A 19,695-nucleotide genomic window follows, 5' to 3' on the forward strand; every position below is an offset into this window, starting at 1 on the left:
TGGGGTTTGATTAATTTGGTAGAGCAGCTCACAGACCTCAGAGAAACATTTTACTTACTAGTCTACCAGTTTAAAAACCAGATGGAAGAGATGCATCAGGCAAGGTGTGAAGGCATGAGCTCTCATGCCCTTTCCAAAGGCACCACTCTGCCCAAACCTCCACGTGTTCACCAACCCAGAAGCTCTTTAAACCCTTGTCCTTTCAAGTTTTTATGGGGACTTTGCTATATAAGCAAGCTGGATTGAATCATTAGTCTGGTGACTAAACTCAATCTCCAGTCCTTCTCCCCACCCTAGAAGTCAGTAGGGTGGGACTGAAAGTTTCAACCCCCTAGTCACGCAGTTGGCTCCACTGCCAGCCAGCCACCATCCTTAGGTGCTTTCCAAAAGTCACTTCATTAACAAAACTAAGATACCTTTATGGCTCTCATCACTTAGGAAATTCCAAGGGCTTTAGGACCTCTGTGACTGAAAAAAGACCAAATATATATTTGTTATTTTAAATCACAATATCACAGATAGATATGAAATAACATATTTCAATTAAAAGTGAGGTCCTTTGTAATCCTCTCCTATGCATTCCCCGCCACCCGTCTCCCCAGAAGTAACCTCTCTCTTAGAAGTTGTTGCGTATCTCTTCTTTTTATTTATAGGCCCAAATGTATGTGCCCATAAACTATATATAAGTTTTTATTCACTTAAAATTTTTACATAAGTTGCATCATGTATTTATCATTTGGGAATATATGTTTTTAAATTTTTATTTATTTATTTATTTTATACAGCAGCTTCTTATTAGTTATCTTTTTTTTTTTTTTTGCGGTATGCGGGCCTCTCACTGTTGTGGCCTCCCCCGTTGCGGAGCACAGGCTCCGGACGCGCAGGCTCCGGACGCGCAGGCTCAGCGGCCATGGCTCACGGGCCCAGCCGCTCCGCGGCATATGGGATCCTCCCAGACCGGGGCACGAACCCGTATCCCCTGCATCGGCAGGCGGACTCTCAACCACTTGCGCCACCAGGGAGGCCCTAGTTATCTATTTTATACATATTAGTGTATATATGTCAATCCCAATCTCCCAATCCATCCCACAGGAATATAGGTTTTAATTCAACATTAGGTTTTGGACATTTGTCCATGTAGTATACCACTACCTCTTTAATTGTTACTCCCTATATGATTCCTTTATGTAAGGAGACCGTAATCATGTGTTTATTCATTCTCTTATTTACGTGGGGTTCTTTGCTCTTCTCATATCAGTTTTCACAGTTGTGAAAAAAACTGCAATGAAGATACCAGAGCACTTCCTGAAGTTTTCAGTGGTGTACCCAGAAGTGGAATAACAAGACTGCAGAAAGCAAACACTTTCTGCTTTATTATAGGTTGCCACATGGCTCTCAACCCTGACTGTGCCAATGTACCCTTTCTCCAGAAGAGTATAAACATTCCTGCCTCCCTCTCCTCATAACATTTCCCTTCTCAGAGTGTAGATTATGAGGGGATGGGGGAATAGTGGCCTGAGAAGAAACTAGAGAGTTGGCAAGGGCTAGATCACGAGGTGACTTACCGAACACCCTAGGGAGCTGGATCCTATTCTGAGAAGCCATTGAAGGGTTTTCATCAGGAGAATGTCACGATCAATTTTCCCTTTAGAAAGATCACAGGAGGCAGTATGGAAGATGGATTGGAGTGGGAAGGCAGGCTTTAGGAAAGGCCTTTTGAGTAGGGAGGGATTGAGGGCTACTCAAATTTTTACTCAGTTCACTAGATCTCTTTGTTTTGTTTTTCAATGAAAACAATAAATTCTCCTACCCACATTAATTGATTTTCTCTAGTGGCCCTTCAAGGTCATGAAGCTCTAGCCTAAAGGAAAAGAGAACGGGTTTTGCCTCCATTGTCTGGCAGTTTTATAAAGGGCACATACTGTGCAGAAGAGACACACAGCCTCTGTCAATTGCACGAACCAATAAACACACCTTTATTGCTAATTACCATTTTCTTTTTGTGCTACTGTTTGCCAAATGGCAATGAAAGCTGAAGCACAGATGCTCATTAACATCCTTCTTGATTTACTGACAATTCAGCACTGACAGTTTAATAAGCTTAGGATTCAACCCAAAGATTATTTGTCACATTTTTGGGGCAGTGTCTTTTCTCACCTCTTGAATGGAGTAGCTTGTCCACGTTTGTAACAATTGCACCAAAAATACTAATGTTTTAAATTTATGTTGTGTATTTTTAATGAAAAGCTCAAAACATGTCTCTGCTGTAGGGGAGCAATATTTGCCAGCACAATGTGTCTCTTTGGCAAGAGGATTCATTTAGGCTGATTATTTTTAAGTCCCAAAAGACTCAGGAAGAACCTTTGACCTTCCTCCTAACTGCCTAAAAGAATGTAGATGGAGGACCTGTTCCAGGAAGGGGTATCACCATAGATAACTATACTACGAACTAGCTGTGCTGACAGGGAGAAATCCAGCAAAGTCTGCTTATTAAAATTCCTCTCCATGACCCATTGTCTCTGCCTAGCCCAGCAAATATTTATTTACCAAACATTTGCTTTTCCCTCTCCATGTCAATTGTCTTCCTCTCCTTGGAAGTCCCAAACCTCTACCCCCAACATCCTCTTTTGTCTTTAGCTGAAGATGGTATTTGAGGTGAGGGTTTTGGCCATTTTGATGAATTACTCAGTTTCCCTGGGTCTCTCCCATGTGTATATGTTATTAAACTTTTGTTTGATTTTCTCCCGTTAATCTTTCTCACGTCAATTTAATTCTTAGACCAGCCAGAAGAACCTAGTAGAGGAAAATTTCTTCCTCCCCAACACTCCCCTTCTTTAATTTACCTTCACAATAAAATCTACGAACAAGAAAGAGGTTTTATGGACCTCGTTTCCCATAAGGAGAAACTGTGGGGAAGAGGGTATGCTCAAATGATGTTTAAACTTATTCGACCTATCTATAGCTGGGTATAGAGAGCAAAAAATGTGTACTGCTTTGTCTGAGAGACAAGAAACTTCTCTTTTCCCCAGTTTTATTGATATGATTGACATATAACATTGTATTAGTTTCAGGTGTACAACATAATGATTAGATACATGTATACATTGAGAAATGATTAGCACAATAAGTTAATTAATATCCATCACTTCACATAGTTACAATAATTTTTCTTGTAATAAGAACTTTTAAGATCTACTCTCTTAGCAACTTTCAAATATACATTACAGTACTGTTAGCTATAGTCACCATGCTGTACATTACATCCCCAGAACTTATTCATGTTATAACTGGAAATTTGTACCTTTTGACCACATTCACCAATTTCCCTCACCCTCCACCCTCTACCTCTGGCAGCTATTGATCTGTAAGAGACTTCTGGAAAGTGAAGCTTTAACCTACTTGTGGATACCTGGGTGAGGAAACACTGAATGTAACAGAATAAACTCTTTTTGAACCCATCTTAAATGGCTGGTCTATGTAAGACCTTCCCATATATTCATCTGGGAGGAGGGATCCCAGAGCAAAATCAGGCCTCAGCAGATGTTGCTGAGATAATAAGAAGCTCCAGCCGAAAACATTGCTTCCTTTACTCTGCACTTTTCTTGATAGTTCATTCTTTATGTTGGAGACAGGAGATATTTTCATATTGGCCAATTTATAAATCCTCTGACATTCAATAACCTCATATGAAGGAATATTTTAAAATATGTTTATTTTTCTTTTTGTCCACTGGATCCCCTTTCACACATATTCACTCAACGCATGATCTTTAATCTCTATTGGATTTGGTCAACATAGGATCACTGCACACATTTCCCTGGTGTAGGATATACCAAGGCATATCCTTGGTTGGTTGTTTAATAGTTGTTAACATTTCCTAGTTGATGTTTTCATCTAAGATATTTTTAAAAAACACTAAATATAAGGCTCAAATGATATAAGCACTTATGCATATCAGGGTAGGATTGTGGTGATAGTAGCAGTGGCCCACTTTTTACAGATTCTTTTCTACAACTAAAGTCTTTCATTGGGACTTTGATTTGGGACTTTCCTTTTGACAAAGTTACTAGTAGATGCTAAGCCTTTTATAGTCTTTTCCTTGAATAAAACCATCATGGAATGGCAAAGGAGAGAGAGAGGCACCCTGTCTCTGAGAACTCTCAGACACACAAAAACTTGTATGCAAATGTTCATAGGAGCTTTATTGGTAATAGCCCCAAACTGGAAACAAACAAAATAGCCTATAATGGATGAGTGGTTAAACAAACTGTGATACATCCATACTATGAAATTTTACTCAGCAATAAAAAGAAGCTATTTATAGTATACAATAACTTGGATGGATTTCAAATACATTATGCCAAGTGTAAAAAAAGCCAGTCTCAGAATGTTATATCCAGTATGATTTCATTTATAATAATCTTGAAATGACAAAATTATAGAGATGGAGAACACATGAGTAGTTGCTAGGGTTTAGCTATAGTAGTGGATGGTGTGGGGGAAACGTGTAACTGTAACGGAGTTACACAAAGGATCTTTGTGGAGATGGGATAGTTTTTCTGTTTTGATACTATAATATGATTAACTAAGATGTAAACCATCTTAGGGAACTGGGTGAAGGGTACCCTGGACTTTTCTTTACTATCTTTGTAATTCCCTTTGAGTCTATAATTATTTCAAAATAAAAAGTTAAGAAAATAAAACACAAATTTAAAAAATAAATGGATTCTAAAAAAATGTAAAACGGTTTCTCTAAAGCATTATGTTCAATCAAACTTTAGTTTCAACCAGACACAATAGAGTATTTAAAAGTCATAATAATTTCGAATGGAAAAATCTTATGTTCCAAAAATAATTATTCAGTCATGGCTTAATCAGTTGAATTTGCTTAAAGAATATCTTGGTTTTTTATTTTTATTATTAATTAATTAATTTACTTTTTACTCTGCTACAGCAGTGTGAGTATTCTCTGATTTTTTTCACTTAGAACCATTCACATATAACCTGGTCTCCCTACTCTAATTTGAGAATGAATAGAGCATGGATATTGATCAAGAGCTCTTCCAAACTGGCAAAGGAATCCTACATATAGTAGGATGCAGGGGATTGGATCATAAATTTACGCTGAGTGGACAACATGATGTCACCAGGTGGCAGTAGAGTATTATGACCACTCTTGTAAGAACTGGATATTAGACTTAAAATAGTTGCTAAGAAAAACTACTAAAACCCTGGATATTCCCCATATTCTCTAACAATACTGTAACATATATTTCAATCCCATAAAATATATATATATATACAAGTTTGAGCAGAGAATAACAGAGCCATGTTAAGATACATAAGCTTGGGAGAGAGCTTGGCTCACTCATAAGCTAAGAGACACACTGCCACATACTAACCTTGCCGGGTGTGCTGTTCATGCCTCAGGAAAACTCATGCCTCAGGAAAATTACAGATTGTTGCATGCCTTTAATATTTGGGTCTTCTGTGGATATCTGAAACTTTGAATTTTAAATCCTCAAATCCCAGAGATTTACTCTACTTAGCTTAGGGGAAAGCATTGGATTAAGAGATTAGTTTTTCTCTTGTTTCAAGTATTAAAAATAGAATTCTGTATTAACCAGCTAAACTAACAACTTTAATCAGCAAAGTATATGTTTTTTAGAGAAAACACTTTAAAATGAATCGATGTTCATATACACTTACATAACTATTTCAGTAAACACAGTTATTAAAATGCTTATAGAATCATAAATTGCATTAATAATGATAACCCAGGGACCAATGAAGCCTATTGGTCAGATCATATGTCTGAATATTTTAAAAGGCTAACAGAAATTCATGCAGTTCAAGGAATTGAATTATTTTGTTCTGATTAAAAGTAAAGAAACATGTAATAGCAGACTTTAGTTCTCCAGAAGGGATTTGCTTTGTGTTTTTCAAGAAGGTTGGAAGAGATGGAAGAAACTACGGATGCAGATTTCAGGTCAGCCTAAGAGAAAACCTTTGAATGAATAGACCTTTGGTCTAATCAGTGGGATAGTCTGCAGCAGGAAATAGTAAAGTCCCTCCTTTTATGGGAGCTTTCAGCAGAGACTCAAACCCAGGTTTCCAGTCAGAGAGACTGTGGTACTCAAATACTCAAGTTTTTATTTTATCTTTTTATGATCTCCTCTGCCTTATCCATACTTCGTAATAAAAATAGCTAACACTGGGCTTCCCTGGTGGCGCAGTGGTTGAGAGTCCACCTGCCGATGCAGGGGACACCGGTTCGTGCCCCGGTCCGGGAAGATCCCACATGCCGCAGAGCGGCTGGGCCCGTGAGCCATGGCTGCTGAGCCTGCGCGTCCGGAGCCTGTGCTCCGCAACGGGAGAGGACACAACAGTGAGAGGTCCGCGTACAGCAAAACAACAACAACAACAACAACAACAAAATAGCTAACACTTTGAAGCACTTATTATCTGTCAGGCACTTTTCTACCTGCTTTTCATGTCTTCACTTATCAGATATTTATTGAACAACTACAATGTGCCAGGAATAATTTTAGGTACTGGGGATATAGCAATGAAAAGAACAAATAAAGGGCCTCTCAAGTTGCTTACATTCTACTGAAGGAAGAAAGATGATAAATAATATATCAGATAGTGGTAAGTGCATTGAAGAAAAATGAAGCCAATCAAGGCACAGAGAATGATGTGGAAGGAAATTATCCTAGATTGAGAGGTTAAGGAAGTTCTCTCTGATTAGGCGATATTTGAGCATAGGCTACAATGAAGTGAGAGAGAGAGCCATGTGAAGTTTTGTAGGAGGCTGGAGCTTGCTTGGCATGTTCAAGGCACGGAAAGGTGGCTTTGATTTCTGGCTGATCTACCACCCTATCTTGCACACACCCATTCTTGAAATACTTCAGCCATACTTGCTTCTGTTCAGTGTGTCAGTAAATAGTCTCTCTGGGCTTTTTCATGTGTGTATTCTTTGCCATAGGCACCATACTTAATACAATGTAAATGCTATGTAAATAGTTGTCAGATAGGCAAATTCAGATTTTGATTTTGGAACTTTCTAGAATTTTTTCCCGATTTTTTTTCAATCCACAGTTGGTTGAATCAGTGGATGTGGCATCTATGGATGTGGAGGGTCAACTGAATATCTTGCTCATGTTTTTATACTGTAGGGCCTGCTAAGGGTCTGGAGAAACATGGCTGCTTAATATATTTTTTACTCAATAAATGAATGGATATAGTGGGATCCCTGAGAACACAGAGTTGATTCTGGGAACAATTTGTTCCTGTACTCCAGAAGCAGTTCATATGTATAGTAGCATATATCAATATTTTGTGTTTTCCTTTGGGTATATGGAGGTTGAGCTTGGGGGATGTGTGGTGACAATTGTGATGTGTAGCCAGAAGAAAGAAGAAAGAGGACAACCTGGCTTGGGACATTTTTTTCTTTGCAAGTTTCTGCTGACAACTAACTCTATGTACTTGCAAACCTCACTCTGAGAAACTTTCTTTGAAAAGAAAGACACCATGGAAATTTAAGGTATCAAAATTACTTTCACTTAAAGGAGCAATTTCACATCTGATACTAGAAATTACAGCCTATGATTTCCAGCCATTCTCTGAAATAAGATGTGAATTTTGGCCATTATTAACTTGATAAGATTTTCTCAAATATGTCTGACATTTTCGGAGGCTTTAGTAGTTGATCTGCCTTCCCTTCCTTTCTCTCGGAGTCTTTATATGCCCCCTTTCCACATATCAGATGTCTCCAAATCACTTTACTCAGATTGTTCTCCCCTCGACTTTGATTCAGCTGGATATTTTCTACCATCTGGTTTCAAGCTTTTAAATGGGTATCTGGAGGCTAATATTTCCACATTCTAGTAAGAAATGGTAATTAAAAAATATGTTGCTTTTATTACCCTGTGGTGACTGAAGGAAACCATAGGCAGACAGCATTACATTTTCTCTTCTTTTAATGCAGCTGCATATCAATCAGATTCTCAGCTACTTGTGGATTTCTTTTTTCTGCTAGGTTAATGAAAAATTAGATTTCCCAACAAACAGAATGTATAGCTTCCTACAAGTCACAAAAGCCAGGACAAATTTGTCAGCTCCGGTACTAAATCTTTCACTGGGTCTATGGCTCTCAAGGGAAGTTATTCTTCCTTGGGAGAGCAGGGAGAATGGCATGTTATGATCATTTGTCCTAACCAATAACATAGGTATGATAAAAGCAATTATGTATATATCTATTTATCTGAATATCTATATAGCAACTGACATAATTTATGTACTGTTTTTTGTTTGTTTGTTTTTGGGTTTTTTTTGGTTTTTTTGCGGTACACAGGCCTCTCACTGTTGTGGCCTCTCCCGTTGAGGAGAGCAGGCTCCGGATGCGCAGGCTCAGTGGCCATGGCTCACGGGCCCAGTCGCGGCATGTGGGATCTTCCCGGACCAGGACACGAACCCGTGTCCCCTGCATTGGCAAGCGGACTCTCAACCACTGCACCACCAGGGAAGCCCCTTATGTACTGTTTTGACAATAACCACATAAAAAATAATTACTACTTAAGGCAGTTAGGAAATGAAAATTAATGATTACATTATGTGGAAATGAAGCTTAAGTCCTCCTCAGCTCTGAGATATTATAAACAGAATTAGATATTTGGCTAAACATCAGTAACATTAGTATCAATGATTTTCTAGAAGAAGCCAAAATAAACTTAAATTACACTATGAACAAGAAATGGATTTCACAAAAATTGAGTAAGGAAAGGACAATCTCTTCAGTAGAACTTGTGGTATCTGTTCAGAGCCTTCTTCTGACAGAAGAAATCTCACAGTAGAACTTCTTTGTTTTAATTTTAAGGTTTAATCCATTTTCAAAAGGTAAATTCAGTTGGGAGGAGAAAACTATTGAGCCTTACCAGCCTGTCACTCCTAAGTCTCAATGAGCTTATCTCCTCACTTCTCCAAAACTAATACTTCAGAACTAGGGAAGAATGTAAGAGAACATTTTTTTGTTTGTTTTTTTGCGGTACGCGGGCCTCTCACTGCTGTGGCCTCTCCTGTTGCGGAGCACGGGCTCCGGACGCGCAGGATCAGCGGCCATGGCTCACGGGCCCAGCCGCTCCGCGGCATGTGGGATCTTCCCGGACCGGGGCACGAACCGGTGTCCCCTGCATCGGCAGGTGGACTCTCAACCACTGCGCCACCAGGGAAGCCCGAGAATGGTTTTGAGAATACTGATTGTACCACTGTGGAGAAAAGAAGACATGGAAAGGAGTGGCCAAAAGAAGTAAACTCTTACTTGGTAAATTTCACTATTGTGCTGGTAAAGAGTCTATTCATTCATTCGTTCAACAATTATTCACTAGGCGCTGGGAGTACAAGATGGACAAACACAGATATGCCCTCATAGAGTTTAGAGTCTGGACTCTGGAAAGAAAATGCAGGCAGTAATAACCATACAAATAAACAACTACAAACTAAGAGTGATACTAGGAAAAAGGAAAGGGTATCACAAAGGGATATGACTTGAGTTCTGCAGGATGACTTGGAGGGACATGGGAAAAAATGTTCTAGGAAACAAGAGGTAGCATATGCAAAGGACTTGTGCTGTGAGGGAACATGGCAAGAAAGCCCTGAAAGGTAGGCAAAGGCCAGACTACACAGAGCATTGTTGAAAATGTTAAGGAGTTTTAACCATATCCTAAGAGCAATGGTAAAACACTGAAAGAGTTTAAATTGAGAGAGGGACCACGATAAGATCTGCATTACAAATTTTGGCAGCCGTTGGAAGCAGATAGGAAAGGGGTAATAATGAATACAATAAGACAAAATTGGGAAGCTGTCATAGTTCATTCAGGAGACACTGCTTTCCATTAGGGTGTTGACAGTGGAGATGGAAAAACCTGGATAAATGAAGCAGATTTGGAAGGTAAAATCTATGAGCCAGTTCTGGATTAGCAATGGGGTGGGCATGAGGTGCCATCAAGGGTCCATTTTGGTAAGGGGATCCTGGAAGAGGACTGTATTTGGTGGGGTAGATGTGTGTGAATGTGTGTGTATGTGTGTATGTGAGATGTGTTCATTGTTGGTCTGAGGTAACTTTAAAACAACTAAGGAGGGCCTCCCTGGTGGCGCAGTGGTTGAGAGTCCGCCTGCCGATGCAGGGGATACGGGTTCGTGCCCCGGTCTGGGAGGATCCCATATGCCGCGGAGCGGCTGGGCCCGTGAGCCATGGCCGCTGGGCCTGCGCGTCCGGAGCCTGTGCTCCGCAACGGGAGAGGCCACAACAGTGAGAGGCCCGCATACCGCAAAAAGAAAAAAAAAAAAAAAAAAAAAAACTAAGGAAAGAAAAAATACAATGAGTTGAATATTCTGTTATCCATTGAATATACTGCTTTGGATCACAGACGTCAGATGTCTGATATATATAGACACACACAATACTTAACATAATGTATACACAATACTTAACGGTTACTATTTTTCTGTCTCTCTGCCATTACATGTACTTTTTTTTTTTTTTTTTTTACTCACTTGGGTATACGTGCTAGTTGAAATCAGGGGGAAGACTATAGAATGAGAAACCAGTGGGGTTTATGAACAAACCTTGATGAATTCTAACATGTAATATAGATTTGCTGGTAGATCAGGATGAGCCTGCAAAGGAGCAGAGAAGGAATGGGCAGAGACACAGTTAAGTATTGTGTTGTAGACGGTAACAAAAAAGAGTGTTTCAAGAAGGTTTGGGTAGTTTAACAGTGAATGCGGCTGATGAGAGGTCAAATAAAACATAAACTGTAAATTGTATTTTATTTAGTGACGCTGATGGCATCAAGCAGATCTGTTTTTATGGAGGGAGGGGCAAAAAGTTAGATTGAACAGGGTGAGTTGAAAGTAAAGAAATGGAAACAATGAGTATAAATAATGTGGAGAAATTAGTCTTAGATAGAATAAAGGGCAGCCTCATTATCCTAATTGGGGAGAAGGATGATAAGCTGTTTGAAGTTTTAAAGTAAATATGTGCATTTTGTATAGAGAAAATGAGAAACTTTCCTTCTGGAAGTTTCTTTCTATCTTCTATTCTCAAATTTTGGACCCCTTCTCCCTCTTTCTGCATCAGCACAGAAAGGGAGAGGGAGTCAGAGCCTCAAGGATGGTAGAGAAGTTTTGAAATAGTGACTTAGAGAAAGATGGTGAGGATAGTGAGTGTAATCTTACACTGGGGATATTGGCTGGGCATTACTGAAATGATGGGCCATGAAATCTACATTGGGTAAGGAGGCAAGTGATGAAAGGAAGGATCTGAGTGAATGGGAAAAAGTAGAGGGATCAATAGACTGGATGTCTCCATGACACAGGGAGGCAGTTGAACAAGCAAACTGGAAGGATAGGAGGTTGAAGTCAGAAAAGGAAAGATGATTTCTTTCTGTTATAACAGTTGTGGATGATGGTGAGGTTCAAGTCAGAATCGTGGAAGTGACTGACTCACATGGAGTGGAGGAAAAAGTTATCGGGGCTGGTTGAAGCACTGAGAGGTCTTGTTATTAAATAGAAGATCCCTGAAGGTATGAGAGTCACCTGGATGAAGGAAGAGATCCTAAAAGAAAAAAAAATTTTTTTAAACTATGAACCTATAAGAACCTACTGTATAGCACAGGGAACCCTACTCAGTGCTCTGTGGTCACCTAAATGAGAAGGAAATCCAAAAAAGAGGGGACATATGTATACGTATAGTTGATTCACTTTGCTGTACAGTAGAAACTAACACAATACTGTAAAGCAACTATACTCCAATAAAAATTTTAAAAAAACAAAAGACCGGTATGCTGCCAATTCCACAGCATTGCTGAGAAAATTAAATAAGAACTAAAGAAATATAGAAATATAAAAAAACAAAAACAAAAACTATGAGCCTGATGGCAAAGTGTTTAATAAAGGAAGGGGAATGTCAGGGAGATCGTAGGGGACAGTGACTGGGAAGGGAGAGGATGCTGTAATGGAATGGCATAATTAGCAACAAAACAGGAATCTGCTGTTGCCGTTTGTGCTTGTTTTGTTTAAAAGAAGAAGATGCCAAGAGCAATGAATGAAAGTGGCAATGAAGATCAAAGAGGACACAACCCTGTCAATTCAATTGCATGGTGCGTGAGAAAGTAAACCCCACTTTAGAGTACCTAGGAGAAGTGGCCTCAGGGAAGAGCTAGGACTCAGTTAAGATAAGAAAATGAATGTGATGCTCACATGTATTCTGAGAATAAGATTGTTTGCTAAATATGGAGCAGTGGCCGTTTACAGAGGGCCTAGTAAAGGGATTTGGGAAAGGCGTGTGCGGGGAGAGCAGTTGCTTCAGTTACGGGCAAGGAAATACAGAGCATCACAGAGGACAGAGAACTCAGGAGCCTTGGTGTTATGGGTGATTACTTACGAAGATGGGGATGAGAGGGTCTGCCTAGTCTGGTTAATTTTGGTACCCGAAGCTTTTCTCATGTGATAACCATGTGAGAGAAATATTGCATGTTTTAGTCCCAAATATTTTTTTCTATTTGTCGATCTAGAAGGAAACAAAGAAGTTTAAAAATACATCAGTAGAGATCACATCAGTAAGGGGTAGACAGTGTGTGTTCTTGGCTCTTCCTAAATTCAATTCCTATTCTGGAACTCATGCAAAATCATGGGTCCCTAGGATAAGACAAGCCACTATTTTCTTGGTATTTATACATTTCTGTTCAGATGTGTTCTCTGATTTGTCCTGCCCCCTAATGCTAAAGCTTGCTGAAGTTCATCCCTTCTCTGGTTGCTAGGTCCATTTCTTTCCCAAGGCAGGAGAATCTAAAGAGTCCTAGGTCAGTAATTCAGAACCTTATAAGTGTTAGCCTTACTGCTGGTCCTGCTCTCAAATCAGACCCACATGCTAATAAGTGGGTCTGATGAACTATTCCCTTGACTTTCTTCCTTGAACCCTAATTCTTCTTGCTTTTTCCCCCTTCTAAGAATTTTAGAAACTGGTGGCCTGTCTCTAAAACAGAGATGCTGTGCCTGATTTCCACTCCTACCTCTACCACCTTCCTCTTGCTTGAATCCTTCTTGGTTTATCTGCCCAATTAATTGGCTTATTCTGCTTTTCATATCCCATCCATCTCTGGTCTGACTAGGCTTGCTGCTGTATAAATCCATTTGTTAAAAAGGCTTAAGTAAAGGAGTAGGAAAGGAGATAGGCTGGGATGATGTTTTCCAACTTTTTTTTAAATGACAAGATTTATATGTAACTGCCAATGTCCAGAGCCCGCCCCAGGTTGAAGAGTGTGTATCCGTAACATGTTTGGAGCACTTCGATGTGCTATATACTAGCTGGGAAGTTCTGGATAGGGGAAGAATCTGATCTTCTAATTCAAGTTCACATCTAGAACATCTTATTGGTTGGAAGGACTTGAGACAAATATTTTAATTTTATTTGGTAAATTTGTAAAATATGACATAATATGCATTTTGCTCTCCCTACTCTATCTCATCAATGCAAAGGCAAGGGTATCATGCTATACTCACCTCCTTCAATGCACAGTTATGATAGAAATTCAAACAGAAAAAAACCAATTATCAGCTTTTGAGTTTCAAAATAGATTTTGAAATAGGCTTTGAAGTTCATCAGAGAGGTAGCAACTTACAAGAACAGGTTTGTGAATCTCAAAATTTCTGGCTTTTGATTTCTTTTTTCTTTTTTTTCTTTTTGGCTGCATTGGGTCTTTGTTGCTGCACATGGGCTTTCTCTAGTTGCAGCGAGTAGGGGCTACTGTTCATGCACTACATTGTAGTGCACCGTGGGCTTCTCATTGTGGTGGCTTCTCTTGTTGCGGAGCATGGGCTCTAGGCGTGTGGGCTTCAGTAGTTGTGGCTCACGGGCTCTAGAGCGCAGGCTCAGTAGTTGTGGTGCACGGGCTTAGTTGCTCTGCAGCATGTGGGATCTTCCTGGATCAGGGCTCAAACCCATGTCCCCTATATTATCAGGTGGATTCTTAACCACTGTGATACCCGGGAAGTCCCTGGCTTTTGATTTTTAAAAGACAAAAGTCCAAAGAAATCAGTCCAAGAGAATGCATCTTTAGAGAAAAAGGGAGACAAATCATTAATTCTCCTTTTTCATTTCTAATTCTATTGATTTGAGTCTTCTCCCTTTTTTTCTTGATGAGTCTGGCTAATGGTTGATCAGTTTTGTTTAAGAGCCAGCTTTTAGTTTTATTGATCTTTGCTATCGTTTCCTTCATTTCTTTTTCATTTATTTCTGATCTGATCTTTATGATTTCTTTCCTTCTGCTAACTTTGGGGTTTTTTGTTCTTCTTTCTCTAATTGCTTTAGGTGCAAGGTTAGGTTGTTTATTCGAGATGTTGCCTGTTTCTTAAGGTAGAATTGTATTGCTATAGACTTCCCTCTTAGCTTTTGCTGCATCTCATAGGTTTTGGGTCGTCGTGTCTCCATTGTCATTTGTTTCTAGGTATTTTTTGATTTCCTCTTTGATTTCTTCAGTGATCATTTCGTTATTAAGTAGTGTATTGTTTAGCCTCCATGTGTTTGTATTTTTTACAGATCTTTTCCTATAATTGATATCTAGTCTCATAGCGTTGTGGTCAGAAAAGATACTTGATACAATTTCAATTTTCTTAAATTTACCAAGGCTTGATTTGTGACCCAAGATATGATCTATCCTGGAAAATGTTCCATAAGCACTTGAGAAAAATGTGTGTTCTGTTGTTTTTGGATGGAATGTCCTATAAATATCAATTAAGTCCATCTTCTTTAATGTATCATTTAAAGCTTATGTTTCCTTATTTATTTTCATTTTGGATGATCTGTCCATTGCTGAAAGTGGGGTGTTAAATTCCCCTACTATGAATGTGTTACTGTCGATTTCCCCTTTTATGGCTGTTAGTATTTGCCTTATGTATTGAGGTGCTCCTATGTTGGGTGCATAAATATTTACAATTGTTATATCTTCTTCATGGATCGATCCCTTGATCATTGTGTAGTGTCCTTCTTTGTCTCTTCTAGTAGTCTTTATTTTAAAGTCTATTTTGTCTGATATGAGAATTGCTACTCCAGCTTTCTTTTGGTTTCCATTTGCATGGAATATCTTTTTCCATCCCCTTACTTTCAGTCTGTATGTGTCTCTAGGTCTGAAGTGGGTCTCTTGTAGACAGCATATATATGGGTCTTGTTTTTGTATCCATTCAGCCAGTCTGTGTCTTTTGGTGGGAGCATTTAATCCATTTACATTTAAGGTAATTATTGATATGTATGTTCCTATTCCCTTTTTCTTAATTGTTTTGGGTTTGTTATTGTAGGTCTTTTCCTTCTCTTGTGTTTCTTGCCTAGAGAAGATCCTTTAGCATTTGTTGTAAAGCTGGTGTGGTGGTGCTGAACTCTCTCAGCTTTTGCTTGTCTGTAAAGGTTTTAATTTCTCCATCAAATCTGAATGAGATCCTTGCTGGGTAGAGTAATCTTGGTTGTAGGCTTTTCTCCTTCATCACTTTAAATATGTCCTGCCACTCCCTTCTGGCTTGCAGAGTTTCTGCTGAAAGATCAGCTGTTAACCTTATGGGGATTCCCTTGTGTGTTATTTGTTGTTTTTCCCTTGCTGCTTTTAATATGTTTTCTTTGTATTTAATTTTTGACAGTTTGATTAATAAGTGTCTTGACGTATTTCTCCTTGGATTTATCCTGTATGGGACTCTCTGTGCTTCCTGGACTTGATTAACTATTTCCTTTCCCTTATTCGGGACGTTTTCAACTATAATCTCTTCAAATATTTTCTCAGTCCCTTTCTTTTTCTCTTATTCTTCTGGAACCCCTATAATTCGAATGTTGATGCATTTAATGTTGTCCCAGAGGTCTCTGATACTGTCCTCAGTTCTTTTCATTCTTTTTTCTTTATTCTGCTCTGCAGTAGTTATTTCCACTATTTTATCTCCCAGGTCACTTATCCGTTCCACTGCCTCAGTTATTCTGCAATTGATCCCTTCTAGAGTATTTTTAACTTCATTTATTGTGCTGTTCATCATTGCTTGTTTCCTCTTCAGTTCTTCTAGGTCCTTGTTAAATGTTTCTTGCATTTTCTCTATTCTATTTCCAAGATTTTGGATCATCTTTACTATCATTATTCTGAATTCTTTTTCAGGTAGACTGCCAATTTCTTCTTCATTTGTTAGGTCTGGTGGGTTTTTATCTTGCTCCTTCATCTGCTGTGTGTTTTTCTGTCTTCTCATTTTGCTTATCTTACTGTGTTTGGGGTCTCCTTTTTACAGGCTGCAGGTTCGTAGTTCCCGTTGCTTTTGGTGTCTGTCCCCAGTGGCTAAAGTTGGCTCAGTGGGTTGTATAGGCTTCCTGGTGGAGGGGACTAGTGCCTGTGTTCTGGTGGATGAGGCTGGATCTTGTCTTTCTGGTGGGCAGGTCCACATCTGGTGGTGTGTTTTGGGGTGTCTGTGGACTTATTATGATTTTAGGCAGCCTCTGTGCTAATGGGTGTGGTTGTGTTCCTGTCTTGCTAGTTGTTTGGCATAGGGTGTCCAGCAATGTAGCTTGCTGGTCGTTGAGTGAAGCTGGGTGTTGGTGTTGAGATGGAGATCTCTGGGAGATTTTTGCCATGTGATATTACGTGGAGCTGGGAGGTCTCTTGTGGACCAGTGTCCTGAAGTTGGCTCTCCCACCTCAGAGGCACAGCACTGACTCCTGGCTGGAGCACCAGAGCCTTTCATCCACACAGCTCAGAATAAAAGGGAGAAAAAGTAGAAAGAAAGAAAGAAAGAGGATAAAAGAATATAAAATACAGTAAGAAAAAATAAAGTTATTGAAATAAAAAATAATTATTAAGAAAAAAAAATTTTTTTTAAGTAAAAAAAAAAGGATAGATAGAACTCTAGGACAAATGGTGAAAGCAAAGCTATACAGACAAAATCTCACACAGGATCATACACATACACACTCACAAAAAGGGGAAAAGGGGAAAAAACAATAAATCTTGCTCTCAAAGTCCACCTCCTTAATTTGGGATGATTCAGTGTCTATTCAGGTATTCCACAGATGCAGGGTACATCAAGTTGATTGTGGAGCTTCAATTCGCTGATCCTGAGGCTGCTGGGAGAGATTTCCCTTTCTCTTCTTTGTTTGCACAGCTCCTGGGACTGAGGTTTGGATTTGGCCCCGCCTCTGCGTGTAGGTCGCTGGAGGGCGTCTGTTCTTCGCTCAGACAGGACGGGGTTAAAGGAGCCACTGATTCGGGGGCTCTGGCTCACTCCGGCCGGGGGGCGGGAGGGGTACGGAGGCGGGGCGAGCCTGCGGCGGCAGAGGCCGGCGTGACGTTGCACCAGCCTGAGGCGCGCCGTGCGTTCTCCCGGGGAAGTTGTCCCTGGATCCCGGGACCCTGGCAGTGGCGGGCTGCATAGGCTCCCTGGAAGGGAGGTGTAGAGTGACCTGTGCTCGCACACGGGCTTGGTGGCGGCAGCAGCAGCCTTAGCATCTCATGCCCGTCTCTGGGGTCCGTGCTGTTAGCCGCAGCTCGCGCCCGTCTCTGGAGCTCCTTTAAGCAGCGCTCTTAATCCCCTCTCCTCGCGCACCAGGAAACAAAGAGGGAAGAAAAAGTCTCTTGTCTCTTCGGAAGCTGCAGAGTTTTCCCTGGACTCCCTCCTGGCTAGCCGTGGTGCGCTAACCCCCTGCAGGCTGTGTTCACGCCGCCAGCCCCAGTCCTCTCCCTGCGCTCCGACTGAAGCCCGAGCCTCAGCTCCCAGGCCCGCCTGCCCCGGCGGGTGAGCAGACAAGCCTCTCAGGCTGGTGAGTGCCGGTCGGTACCGATCCCCTGTGCAGGAATCTCTCTGCTTTGCCCTCCGCACCCCTGTTGCTGAGCTCTCTTCCGGGGCTCTGAAGCTCCCCCCTCCGCCACCTGCAGTCTCCGCCCGTGAAGGGGCTTCTAGTGTCTGGAAACCTTTCCTCCTTCACAGCTCCCTCCCACTGGTGCAGGTCCCGTCCCTATCCTTTTGTCTCTGTTTATTCTTTTTTCTTTTGCCCTACCCAGGTACGTGGGGAGTTTCTTGCCTTTTGGGAGGTCTGAGGTCTTCTGCCAGCGTACAGTAGGTGTTCTGTAGCAGTTGTTCCACGTGTAGATGTATTTCTGGTGTATCTGTGGGGAGGAAGGTGATCTCCGTGTCTTACTCTTCCACCCTCTTCCCCCTCCACCATCATTCTTTTTTTTTTTTTTTTTTTTTTTTGCGGTATGTGGGCCTCTCACTGCTGTGGCCTCTCCCGTTGCGGAGCACAGGCTCCAGACGTGCAGGCTCAGCGGCCATGGCTCACGGGCCCAGCCGCTCCACGGCATATGGGATCCTCCCGGACCAGGGCACGAACCCGTGTCCCCTGCATCGGCAGACGGACTCCCAACCTCTGTGCCACCAGGGAACCTCCACCATCATTCTTAAGTAAAGCTCCTCATCCTTATAATTACTCTTAATTCATCTTTCTTATTCCTATTTTCTTATTGTCTTCTCTTATCTAAACTGCATCTGACTTATCTTATGTTTGGTGCTCCTAGTTTTCCTTATCAATCTTATTCTTGCTTAGGCTTGTTGATTTTTGCATTTCTGGTGATTCTTTTTGCCCTGAAATCCTCTTTACTGCTTTGGGTGCAAACACCACAAGATACTCTTTTGTGTCCTCTATTCACTTGTCTCCATTTGTCCTTTTTCTCAACATACAATGTGTTTAAAGAGTATCTGCCTTTCATGTTATTTTAAGTTCTATATTATTTCAAGTTATTTGCTGTCAATATAAATTGAACATTTGAGAAAATCACTAAGATATTTCAAAGGAATATTCACTTTTGCAACAAATTCTTGTGAAAGGAGATTTTATTTTTCTGAGTTATCTGTACAAATAATCTGCTAACCACTTCATATGGTCCATCTGGACTGGTTCATTTACCTCCCATTAGAGATATTATACCCTAATATTTTTATTTTTTGTTTTGCTGATTTGTGGATTAAAATAAATTATAAAATTATAGGACATAAGGCCTCAAATCACTAATGAATTCCTACTCAAGAAACTAGAAAGAGTAAAGTAAAACCAAAACAAAGAGGAGGAAGGAAACAAACATAAGAACAGAAATCAATGAAATAAAAACAGACAAACAATAGAGAAAATACGAGAAATCTGGTTTTATGAAAAAAATTAATAATATTGGTGAAACTTTAACAAGATTTGAAGAAAAAAGAAGACACAAATCTCCAATATCAGAAATAAAATAGGAGATATCACTACAGATCTTGCATCCATTAAAAAGATAATAAGACAATTCTGCAAACAGCTGTAGGATCATAATTTCAACAACTTAGAAGAAATTAACAAATTTCTTAAAAATCAAAAACTACCAAACTCAAAAAGATAAACAGACAATCTGAATAGCCCTCTAACCATTAAAGAAATTGAATGTGCAATTAAAAAGTTCTTGAAAAAGAAATCTCCAGGTTCAGATGGTTTCCCTGGAGAATTCTAACAAACAGTTCAAGAAGAATGAATACCACTTTTACACAATGTCTTGCTAATATTTCGTTGAAGTGTTTTGAGTCTAAGTTTATGACAGCTATTGGTCTGAAGTTTTCATTTTTTGTACTGCCCTTGTCTGGTTTTGGTATCAA

The sequence above is a fragment of the Mesoplodon densirostris genome, chromosome X, assembly GCF_025265405.1.
Source record: "Mesoplodon densirostris isolate mMesDen1 chromosome X, mMesDen1 primary haplotype, whole genome shotgun sequence".
Lineage (NCBI taxonomy): Eukaryota > Metazoa > Chordata > Mammalia > Artiodactyla > Ziphiidae > Mesoplodon > Mesoplodon densirostris.